Source organism: Eptatretus burgeri, chromosome 3 (assembly GCF_056783735.1).
Source record: "Eptatretus burgeri isolate ZD-2024b chromosome 3, Ebu_testis_v1, whole genome shotgun sequence".
Lineage (NCBI taxonomy): Eukaryota > Metazoa > Chordata > Myxini > Myxiniformes > Myxinidae > Eptatretus > Eptatretus burgeri.
This window is the reverse complement of record NC_140963.1, coordinates 76,058,651-76,067,619: the sequence shown is the minus strand read 5'-3', so window position 1 is coordinate 76,067,619 and position 8,969 is coordinate 76,058,651. Positions and strand designations below refer to the sequence as shown.

Here is an 8,969-nt window from a genome sequence, read left to right as displayed (position 1 = left end):
GGAGTCTGCAAAGCTGCCGGCCAAGCAACACACCACCCAGCCAGCCATGCCTCTCCTCCACCTCATGAGCCTCGTGCTCCATGCCATCCACCAACCTGCAGCAAGAATGCTACTTTGACTGCATCAGTTCCTGCTGTGTCCCGCTGGGCATTGTCAGTCTTGTCCGACTAACTGTTATCTATCTCTAGTGGTGTCTGATGGACTCAGGTAAGGACATAGATAATTGAGGATCTGCTGTTTGTTCGTTGGTTCATGGGTGGGTATTGGCTGGAGGGTAAGGGGTTTATTTATTACATCCTGGTTACTTTGATTTGCTTCTTGTATATTACCCGCCCAGAGCCATTTCGTTCAAATACACTTGGTCTCGGGGGTGAATTGTGTCTGGTGGTTGCTTCATTTGGTGGTTTTATAAAGACCCGTTGACTAAAAATTGGCCGTGACCCACACCGTTTATCATGAGATCATGTCACATGACTTAGGTTGCTCGGCCTAAGATGAGATCCAATCATGTGACACCTGTCAGCGTGATGGCTGGGCTGCTTCAGGGCTTCCAGCCTGCACAGTAACATGGTCTTCAGATGCAGATCTGGCAGGGAGGTCTTCAAAGTGATCGACCGTTGCGGTAGCTTTGCCGCGACCCTCCAGATTCAAACCGGGCAACCGGAATTAACAACACCACAATTCTTCCAAAGCAAGAAAATGGAGGAGAAAGTTCCAGCTTATCACTATGTCTTAAAAATGATGACCAATTCAACTTGTATAATATTTTCCTGAACATTGTTAAAATTTTGCAATTTTTATTTTTTAATTTTTAAATAAAATTTCCGAAACGTTCATCAAACTCCAATCTCCCATACAACTTCGACCTCAAATTTCTTTGGTCTTAAGTTTTGGATATTCCCACCCATCAGTCCATCACTGCTACTAACTACTATTACCTCTTGCCCTGGTGTTTGCTCTTGGACCTGTTTTCTCTTTCAGCTTCTTTGTGAGGCTCGGATCAAATGAAGCTGTCCACTTTGGCCTCCTTTCCTCCAGGGCTTTGCCAACAGTCACCCACCCCAGCCCCTGCTTTTTCTCTGGGGCTCTTGGGCCTGACAGTCATCTAAACCAGCCCCATCTTTTCTCCTCGGCCTCTGCCAAGCCTGGGCCAGCAGTCTTTCTCTGCAGGTCCAACCTCCACCTAACACCTTACTCATCAGTCCTTGCACTAATGGATGACATTTCTCCTTCCACCTTCTACTCAACCCCAAACATAATGCCCACACCATTCCACTCGCACACACTGACCATTCACTCATACACACATATACACACAACCCACTGGGGGGGGGGCTCTACCTGGCTAGTCTCCTCCTTGCCATATACGTGTATGGCCACATACCTAGTGAACTCTGCCTGCTCCACTAGTGCCCTAGGTGGTCGTGCTTCTCTGCCAGATCTCAACACCAGTCATTCTCCACCTTCTGCACCTCACTCAGGATCTGCAGAGACTCACTTACATGAGCCTTATTGCTCTCAGACACCAGTCACTCCCTCCTTTGGTACTGGGGCAGGGACAAGGCACTCCTCTGTGGGTATATCCAGATTCACCTCCTCTCCTCCACTCCTCCACAATGTGCATCTCTGCACTGGCCTCCACAAGTTCCTCAACTGCAGTGCCCACCACGGGTGTCGTCGTTTTCTTACTTTTCTTCCCCCTTTTGGTTTGCTGCACATTATTACTCTGTCTGGGCCCCCCACCGTTGTGTTTCCATGGGTTCTTCCACTGCACCGCCCTCCAAGGGTTCCTCCACTGCACCGCCCTCCACGGGTTCCTCCACTGCACCGCCCTCCACGGATTCCTCCACTGCACTGCCCTCCATGGGTTCCTCCACTGCACCACCCTCCACGGGTTCCTCCACTGCACCGCCCTCCATGAGTTCCTCCACTGCACCGTCCTCCACGGGTTCCTCCACTGCACCACCTTCCACCGGTTCCTCCACTGCACCGCCTTCCACGGGTTCCTCCACTGCACCGCCTTCCACGGGTTCCTCCACTGCACCGCCTTCCACGGGTTCCTCCACTGCACCGCCTTCCACGGGTTCCTCCACTGCACCGCCTTCCACGGGTTCCTCCACTGCACCGCCTTCCACGGGTTCCTCCACTGCACCGCCTTCCACGGGTTCCTCCACTGCACCGCCTTCCACGGGTTCCTCCACTGCACCACCTTCCACGGGTTCCTCCACTGCACCGCCTTCCACGGGTTCCTCCACTGCACCGCCTTCCACGGGTTCGTCCACTGCACCGCCTTCCACGGGTTCCTCCACTGCACCGCCTTCCACGGGTTCCTCCACTGCACCGCCTTCCACGGGTTCCTCCACTGCACCGCCTTCCACGGGTTCCTCCACTGCACCGCGTTCCACGTGTTCCTCCACTGCACCGCCTTCCACGGGTTCCTCCACTGCACCGTCCGTCACGGGTTCCTCCACTGCACCAGCCACCACAGGTTCTTTTTCTGCACTACCCTCCTTGGGTTCTTCTGCATTACCCTTCATGGGTTCCTCTTCTGCACTACCCTCCATGGGTTCTTCTACATTATCTTTCATGGGTTCCTCTTCTGCACTATCCTCCATGGGCTCTGTACTGTCCTATATGAGAGTCCCACACTATTCTTCACCATGGGACCAACAGCATACTTTATCACCTGTGCTATACTGTACTTCACCCGTGGTGCTACTCCAACCTCTCTACCTCCCCCCCCCCTCCACTCCCCTCTCCCTTCCTGGTGCTGCACTGATCTCCCTGCTGGCATTTCCACCTCCAGAAGGTCCACCAACATTTACGCAAATCTTGAGCATGGGCATTAATGCTAACATTTCGTTTGTGCGCTAAAATGTTAGCACACTTATTCTGCCCGAAAAGAATTTGGGACGCTGGAAGCACATTCGCAACCCAATCGCCACAGCAAATAAATGGAAAATTAGGCATTTTACAAGTATATATAAAACACACACACACACACACACACACACACACTCACACACACACACACACACACACACACACGTTCTCCTTTTATCAACAGATGCAAAAATGTAGTATTTCTCTTGTAGCCCCAGACCCAAATTTTATACATATATATATATATATATATATATATATATATATATATATATATATATATATATATATATATATATATATATATTTACACATTATCTCACTCAGTCCTTGCAGCTGCCAGAACTCCCATGTCCCCCTCAACCCTTCCCAACATCATTAATAGTTTTAATTATTAATAGTTGCTGACAACAACAGTGATAATACAACCCATTCGTACCTGAATGCTTCACAAATACAGATTAAAGTAGAGAGTTCATAGAACATGAACCGGGTTCTATTGTTCATAGAACAATACGCAGGGTATATACTTCGACTTTAATAAAATGGTTATTTAAAGATCGTTTAAAAAATCAATTCTGTAAGTTTAGCGCAACTGAAGCAGTCTTGTAGATCACCCTATTGACATGTACAAGTACTGCTAAACAAAAGGGTTTTTGGAAGTAGTATGAAGATGATTTGTGTTCTACAGTGTTCAAGTATCTATCTATAATTCCAGCAGTGTGTGTGTGTGTGTGTGTGTGTGTGTGTGTGTGTGTGTGTGTGTGTGTGTGTGTGTGTGTGTGTGTGTGTGTGTGTGTGTGTGTGTGTGTGTGACCGCTGTTTCTCGACAACCACTGGTCCGATCTAATTGAAACTTGCCAGGTATATTGCTGGGGACCTGAGGATGTGCCTTTTCAAGGTTTGATATTAATCGGACAAGTACTTCCCAAGTTATGGCCATTTATTTCCCAAACCAATGACAAGACACGTTATTGCGTGGGCGTGGCCGATGGGGAAGGGAAGCTCAGCCGCGTTCCCCATTACGGGTTACAACATACGGGCTTCCGGAGAGTGATGACTTCATGTATTCTAATAATTTCTTGATTTCTTATGCGCATTTATAGATAAACACAATGCTCCAAGTTATGATATTTTTCATATGAGACGGTGCATAAATTTTGGTAACATCAGAGTGAGCTGGTATGCTCCGAACCAGGAAGTATTTTTTTTCTCCCTTCTCTTCTCTTTTTGTTTTTCCTTGCGATGACATTGCGAAAAGGCAAAATACGTTGGCGCTAATTGAATATTTGGGCATTAAAACTAAATTGCGAATAATCGTAACTGCGAATAATATGCGAACTTCCGGGCCACGAACGTACGGGCACGCGAGAGCGAAGAAAAGGCCTGTGTGGTTGTTGTTTCTTGCTCGCGGTTTGAATATTTATTTATGAATTTTTTTTATTTTTTTTATTTTTTTACGGGCACGTACTAGTATAATTCAATGAAAGTAAAATAAAGATTGTGAAAATCGTGTTAATAAATAAATTCCAGAATTTACCGCCGTTTTATGCAGTGTGTAATACACCACCCTATCTAACAAGTTACATGAGTTGTTCATGCCTGTTGTTTGTGTCCTTTATGACATCCTTAAAAACGTTAAGTTTCCTGTTTGGAATGATTTTCAATTTTGTATGACTGCCAGGCAGGCATCGAGTAAAAAATATTATCTCATTCCTCTCTGCGCATGTGTGATCGGGACATTCAAAGTCAAAGTACGGTCAAACGAAAAACTTGTCTTCCAATTCGTGTTCAGAATATAACATTAAATTTAAACAAGTTGTTCCTCGATCATAAACTGACGTTTGTAGACAGACAGACAGACAGACAGACAGACAGACGGAGGGACAGAAGTGAACCATTTGCTCATCCCGCTTTTTGCTTCACATGCACGGGATAACTATAACGGTACTCGGTAGAGCGCATAGTTCCACCAGGCTGAACAGTTTACATTTTGTTTCCCACTGATAGGCCGGATCTGGATCCAGAGTCTAACCAAAACCTAATCTGCTTGTTCTTGTCACCTACCCAACTCATCCACCTAGTTTTGTCATAATCCATCCACAACTTTATGAAATATCATGTTGTCAATTTATCCTTTTCACACACCCATCCTGTTCACCAAGTTTCATCCGAATCCCTCCATAACCTTTTGAGATGTGCCACTCACAGACAGAGAGACAGAGACAGAGAAACAGGGGTGAAAACTTAACGTCTGTGGTAATAAACCGATGAACTGTCATTTGCATTGATTCCCAATAAATCAAACCCCAAGTGTTCACCCCGATGCGAATCATTCCAGATATGGTCAAAATTAATTTCAGGAAAACTTGCCAACCTGAAATTTTATCCTATTTGGGCTAATTACCCAACATACAGCTGCATGCAGACATAGATATAGACAATAAAATTATAAAAATTCAGGATTTACCTTTGAGTGGTAACCAACCAGCAATACACAGTTTGGATGAAATTTGACCTTTCACTCATCAAGTTACGTTTGTGGCTAATTCAATTACATTTGTTGTCACAGTTCTAAATTACAGTACTAACTGTTACAACCAGTGTTAACACCTAAATTCCCATAACTGTTCCGTATGAACATTTTGCCACACCTTCCAGCAGCATATATGTAGCGAATCTGTTCGTACTACGACATCCCGCACAACGTGTCTTCACATAACAGAGCAGTAAAATGGTGTCTGGTACAATGGCTTGCCCAACTCGCATGACCCCCACAATACAACCCAACATACTTGCAGCATATTATTATTATTATTTAGATGTCTTCACAAATTTTACTTGGAATTACCCAGTGCGCACAAAGTGAAAAGCAGGTTTAAGCTATTGGTTCACCTTCTCTATATGTCTGTTTGTACATTTTTCCACAAACGTCAGTTTCAGTTGATGATCGAGGGACACCTTAATTTCAATTGAATGTCATATTTTGAACATGAAACAAACCTGTACTTGAGCAGTACTTTGGCTCTGAATCTGTCCTGATCGTGCATGTGTATGGAGGAGTGAGATAGTTTTTTTAATCTGTCTGTCTGCCTGGCAGTCAAACAAAATTCAAAATAAATATCCACGTGGGGGATTGATGGTTATTTCCCCCAACAGGCTGGGTGAAAATGGGGGATTAGGGGTAAGGGGTCATGGTTCCCCTTCCTGATATGGTTTGGTCATAGGGAGCACAACCTAAGTTAATGACATGGTCCTTATGATTCATGAAGAGTTTGGTCTGCATCTGGCCACCAGTTTCTGAGAAGATTTTAAAATGAATTACCTGAATTTGAGGCAAACCCCCCGCCCCTCCCCCCCCCTTTTCATCCTTTTATAGGGGGCGGAACTGGAGCACAACCCCGTGAGACCTTACTGTTCTGATGTATCATACCAAATTTGGTCCATAAAGGTCATGTAGTTTTTGAGGAAAATATGATTTTGTGGAATTAGGGGAGGGAGGCTGTGGCTCCCTTTCCAGGGGTGATACGGCCATGGAGAGCACAACTTAAGGTTTGGGCATGGTCATGATGCCTCATGGTGAGTTTGGTCTGGATCTGTTTGGCAGTTTCTGAGAAAAAGATTTTAAAATAAAATACCAATATTTGGGACAAAACCGTCTTTTTACGCCCTTTATCGGGGGCATGTCCGGATGGGGAGCACAACCTGGAGTTGCTCTCTTCATCAAAGACTCCATGCCTCACTTTCCATGCACTGTACTCAATCCCCCACATCCCCAGGAATACCTTTGGCTATGGCTTCCCTCCACTCTCACCTCATGTTTATATGTGTGTTTTACCATCCACCAAACAGTGATGACTCCGTTTACACCTCACCATCCGAAAACATGGACCAACTTCTATCCTCTCATCCCAACTCTCTCTTCCTCATGTGTTGACTTCAGTTATCATCATGCCAGTTGGCTGGGTGTGGATACCTCTCACTTGCCATGGCACTTCAGCAAAAGACGTCTGTGACTCATTGGGACTGACTCGATCTGTCAACTTCCTGACCTGGATCTCAACCAACGGTACTCCATATCTTCTGGATCTGATTTTGACCAATTTCCCTGAAAATATCTGCTGTTCTTCCTCCACTCCAATTGGTTCATCTTACCACATGTTTGTCAAAGTAGACATCTCTCTGGCTGTTATTCAAGAACCACCTCGGCACCGTCGAATCTGGCATTTCACTCAGCCCGACTGGCAGGGACTTCAAGCAGCCATCAAGCTTCCAGACTGGTCTCCCATCTCTACTTCCTCTGACATCAACTCATCCTGGGAATTCTTTCAAAGAAACTTGCTCTCTCTCATGCACAGATTTATCCCATGTCATTTTCAGTTGTCCTAAACCTTCCTCCCACCCATGGTACACTGAAGCTTGTGGCGAGGCAGTTGTCTTGAAACAACTTGCCTTCACCTCAGGGCAGGCAAATCCAACTGAAGGCAATCTCAGTTCCTTCCACAAAGCTCGGAACAACTGTGTGTCTGCCCTCAGTGGAGTCAGAAAACAACATCTTTCTCATCTCAAGTTTGAACTCTCAAACCTGTCTCCTTCCTCTAAACCCTGGTGGCATCTAGTTAAGTCTATTTCTGGTGTATGTTCCCCTTCCATCCCCTCCCTTATCTCACATAGCTGCACAGCTGACACTGCACGAAAAAAGGCTGAATGCTTAATCTCCGTGTTTGCTTCTAAATTTTGTGACCCAAACCCATCACTTTCTGTACCTACCTTACCCAGTCGCACCCAGCTGTTTCTGGACTCTGTGTCCTTTTCTCCTGACAAGGTGGAGAGTTTGCTATGAAACCTCGACTCAGATTCTGCAACCGATGCAGACGGAATCAGCCCACGTGTCCTAAAAAACATGCTCTGCTGCTCTTGCTCACCCTCTCTCAATCCTATTCACGCTCTTATTTGCTCAATGTCATCTGCCATCAGCTTGGAAATCAGCAAACATTACCACTCTGCATAAAAAGGTGCAAAAACATCCCTGCAACTTCAGATCAATCAGCCTTCTCCCAATCATCAGCAAGGTTATGGAATCCATCATCGCTTCCAACATTAAATCCTTCCACTTCTCCAATGGCCTGATTTCCGATCATCAATTTGGATTCAGATCAGGCCACTCTACCCTGGATGTGCTACTTCTGTTTTCCCAACAATGGATGGAGACCTCAACGCCAGACATTAAATCGGAGCCATCTCCCTCGGCGTATCACGTGCTTTTGACATGGTCTGGCACCCTGCCCTGCTCACCAACCTCTCTTCCTATGGTATCCAAAGACATCTCCACTCCTGACTCGCAGACCCTGGCACCCTGCCCTGCTCACCAAACTCTCTTCCTATGGTATCCAAAGACGTCTCCACTCATGACTCACAGACTTCCTTTCCTGTCACAGCCAATGTGTGGTTCTGAATGGAGTTCTCTCATCCCCTCTTCCTGTCCAGGCTGGAGTTCTGCAAGGCTGTGTTCTTGGCCCTGTGCTTTTTTTTGTTTTCATCAATGATCTTTCTGACTCTGGAAAATCCTCTTTATCTCTTTGCTGATGACTCCACCCACTGCCGTACCATCTGTCCTCCCTCAGACCGGCAAGCAGCAGCTTCTTCACTCTCTCCAGATCTAGATAAAATCACAAGCTTGTCCAACACGTGGAACATGTCTTTACCCTGACAAATTTCACACTCTCATGATGTCTCTGAAAGAACCCTCTGGAACCTTCCCCCTCCCCCCCCCCATATACTCTCTCAACAATCCTCTTGAAGAAGTCCTTTCATTCAAGCTTCTGGTTCTCACTATCTTTCATGAACTTTCCTGGGAAAGCCACATTTCCAAGCTGGCCTCCAAGGCCAGTCGCCAAACTGGGCATCCTCTGTCCTGCAAAGTCCTTCCTTGGCACACCTGAGCTCCTGACCACATACAAAGCTTTTGTCCACAGCTTGATGGAGTACTGCTCTCTCCTCCGGGCTGGTGCTCCTGCCTCCCACCTTTCTTGGCTTCATGCTGTGGAAACCAAAGCATTTCGGATCATTGGTATCTCCCATGATGA

The 8,969-nt window shown here is 46.1% G+C and overlaps 1 protein-coding gene across 2 annotated transcripts in view; it reads left to right on the top strand.

The window, feature by feature from the left end:
• ORC2 (origin recognition complex subunit 2) overlaps positions 1-8,969 on the top strand; it is a 177,388-nt gene that overhangs the window by 91,163 nt on the left and 77,256 nt on the right. The gene's annotated exons all lie outside the window — the stretch shown is intronic.